Here is a 4,100-nt window from a genome sequence, read left to right as displayed (position 1 = left end):
AAGTTAAACTCATCGTTATAGTAGACAACTGAATGTATATTGTTCAATGAATAGAGCTGAGTAGAGCTGAGTAGCTGCATATGTTTAGTCAACAGGGTTGGGAAAGTTACTGCAATGATACTTTTATTAAGAACAAATTGTACAAAGAAAATAATCAATGTCAGGGAAGGAAATTGTACTAAAATTGTGATATTGTAGGTTTTCACATCGAAAACTAATCCTTAAATTATTGAATTTTCTTGTCCCTAGTGTTTATCCGTAGACTAGTCCATGAACTAGTCTCTAGTGTAGTGTATAAACTGATAAGTCCATATATAAAATATTTTAAATAAATACGATAATTCAGTCTATAAATCCGAATTCCTGATCGAATTATCTTTTATATAAAAACCATATGATGCTATATATTTGTAAATATGTACGAATATTTCTCTCGGTCTCGTGTTATTTAGTTGGTACAATCTCAGTTATAAAAGTATATTTTTTCATTCAAATTTCATTAACCAAACCTGACATGTAGTTAAGCCTTTGTTAAATCTTGTACTATTGAGAGAGATACTTGTAAATGAAAGAGAGTGCACAATATTTTAGTGGTAGTTATTGTCGTAGTCTTACGAATACGACAGGGATGAAGAGTTACGAATTTGAAATGGTACTAAATTTGTTTAAAAACGGTACTTTATGAAAACCGTAATAAAAAGTAATAGATAGATAGATAGATAGATAGATAGATAGATAGATAGATAGATAGATAGATAGATAGATAGATAGATAGATAGATAGATAGATAGATAGATAGATAGATAGATAGATAGATAGATAGATAGATAGATAGATAGATAGATAGATAGATACATAGTTAGTTAGTTATTTAGCTCGTTAGTTAATTAATTGATTCGTAAGTTTATTAGTTAGTTAGGTATTTGTTAGTTTCTAATATCAGAATGTGCAGTACAAGCGGAGGTATTTTTCAAAATTTTCAAGTACGAATTTCCACCCCGACCTTGTTGATCTGTCCGCTTTATGTTATTGTTGTTCAAGAAAAACCTAAAGTTGTTTTATTTACATTTTCCCAATGTTGTTGTTGTTGTTATTGTTGCCGATACTTTTCAATTGCATTACAGAAAACATAAATTCAAGAAGTATTAACTGGGATTGCGTTGTTGTTATTGTCGGTATTTTTCTTTTTATTGTCTCCAAACGCGATCGTTTAAGTGTGTGTGTCGTCTGTTATACAAGAGATTTTCCTCAGATTCTAGTTAAAAATTTGTTTATTTTAATGTTGTATGTGTGTGTGAGTTTTTTCTATTATTTATTTTTAAAGTGTCGTCCGCCTGTGGTGCATTTAACTAAAAAAAATACTAGCTGTTGAGTTTTTTAAATACTAAATTATATTCATTCAAAAATACGGACCATGATCGTAAAATTTTTTTATGTTTGTCGTGTTTGAGGTGGTTAATTTGTAATTAAGCTTATTAGAATTTGTGGTAACAAATTAAAAAGATCATATAAGAATAACAAATAGGAGTTATGATAAAACGTCTAGCTTTTAAGTAGAAAACGGAAATATTAAATTTTATTATCTTAATTTTTAGACTATAATTGATGTAGGGTTAAATTAAGAATTCTTATTTAAAAATATCTACCTATTAGGCTCTAGTTTTATACAATTTGTGAGAAGCCAATTCTAGTACTTTATAATGACAATAAAAAAACCTTCAGTTGTAACAGCTACTTTATTTTACTCATCAATGACACTATTGATAAATTTTGTTTTAAACAAAATTAGGGAGTGTATAGCTTAGCAAAACGCTTAGTATGTCAAAAAATATTTGTGGGGATTTTAAAAGTTAATCCTCAGAGGATTATTCTTTAAGGCAAGATCATGTCCTGCTCTGCGGTATAAACACACACACACACGTTCTCTCTTGGTGGGCAAAACAATGTGAAAGTCGTAAAAATGTTCAATTTTCTTAAACAATTTTATGACCTACTTACTTAAGAAATTATGACTTTTTAAGGTGTGTTCTAGGAACACAACATATTTAAGAATCTATGAGTATGTTTGCTAATCCTAGATGAAAGGAAAGTCCTATTATTACTATTGGCTATTAGACTTTTAAACAACATATGCTTAACATATTTATAACATTTAGACAAAAATCTAAAGTAGTTTTCTATAAGAAAATATGAATTGAGATATTCCCCCCATTCGACAGAAAAAATCCTTAGATAACCCTATAATCTTAATAAACAGATGTTTTAAATTCAAAATATGAAATTCACTTATTTCTACACATGGATGCTGTTGCCGATACGAACAAGATTGTTAAAACATCAACATCCCTGCAGCAGTGTAAAATGTAAAGAAAAAAGTGTAAAAACATGTTGCTACACAAGTTGCATTCAACACAATTTGTCATTGTAGCAATAATACATTTCTTAAATTGTCTTGATCATACCTGATCCGGGTGTTGATAACTTACACTTATTCATAAAATAAAATTACACTCAATTATGTGCGAGTGTGCGTCTGTCTATACAAATTGGTTGTTGCACCCAGAATGTGCCTTAACCATTCACCTTAATACAGCCACCTAACAGTCGAATGCATTACAACCCAACCATCTCTGTGATATTTGCGGCAGCTGTTTCTTTTCGATTTCTTTAGTTTAGTTTTCTTATTGTTCCAAGACATTTTATTTTATAAATATCACCCTTTTTATTTTGATAACAACTGCATTACAAATTACAATTCGTATATTAGGAAGGAAAAAAGGTGTTGATTTTAATAGCGTTTGACTTTGTTATTGTTGTTGTTCCTGTTTCTTTTAAGGAAACTTTTAAAAGTCAGAAAAACGTCTTTTATATTGAAACAAAAACAATAGAAAATAAGCCACCACCTTTTTCGTCATGAGTTTCACACCGAAAGTTTTTTTTGTGATCGTTACACCCTGCATTAGGTAATTATGGAACTTAAAAAGCTTGGTTCTAGAGCCTTTAGTTGGTTACAGAAGATAGATAGATAGATAGATAGATAGATAGATAGATAGATAGATAGATAGATAGATAGATAGACAGATAGATAGATAGATAGATAGATAGATAGATAGATAGATAGATAGATAGATAGATAGATAGATAGATAGATAGATAGATAGATAGATAGATAGATAGATAGATAGATAGATAGATAAATAAATAGATTCACAAATTTTTGGGTTTTTAAATTTATACTGAAGAGTTTGTAAAATTCGTTGTTGACGACACAAAATTTTAAATGCGTTTTATTGTTTACATAGAGCGATGTCTGTTGTTGATTTTATTATTGTTATTAGACTTAATATTTACAAATTTGGTTGTTTAAACAGGAAATATTTCAATTGTGTGTAAATTTATTTTGTTGTTGTATCTTTGAATAGGGTTACCTTAAAACTGACAGACATTTTTCCTAATGTTGACAGTTTGACTATTGCTAGACATTAAGGAAGTGTCGGTTGCATATTTTTTTTTTTTGCTCATAACCCAATTCCTTAAAGGTTTAGAAATAAATCTTTAATGTTTTCAAGCTAAAATAAAATAGCTAATATTTAGTAAATCTTGTGTTAATTGATGTTTAAGTATAGCTAATTTTACTGATATATATTAGCTATTTATTTAATATTAATTTTTCCTGCTCTAGTTCGAAACACAAACACACTCGAAGAAAAAATTCACTGTTTTTCCAATATTTGGATTTTTTTATTTTGCTTGTTTTGTTTTTTAGGTGGCGGTGATATGGCTATTAAAGACCTATTCAAACAATTTCAAGTGTTTTTGTCTATTGTTCTTGTATAATTTATTACAGAACAACTTAAATTACGAAAGAACAACATAAATACTAAAAAAATATTTAATGAATACACAAGTAAATATTGTCCATTTTTTAGGTTTGGTTTTCAGAAGAAGCACTACACAAATACATGATAAATTAAGGGATGCAGCCGCCAATAGGGAAAAACCTCTGAAACATACAAAACCCAACTGATAACAGTTTTTGTCAGTTATTAACTATGCATATGAACATTTAGGAGTAAATAACATGGAGTGGTGCCTGACAC

The sequence above is a fragment of the Lucilia cuprina genome, chromosome 6 (assembly GCF_022045245.1).
Source record: "Lucilia cuprina isolate Lc7/37 chromosome 6, ASM2204524v1, whole genome shotgun sequence".
NCBI lineage: Eukaryota > Metazoa > Arthropoda > Insecta > Diptera > Calliphoridae > Lucilia > Lucilia cuprina.
This window is presented reverse-complemented; position numbering follows the sequence as displayed.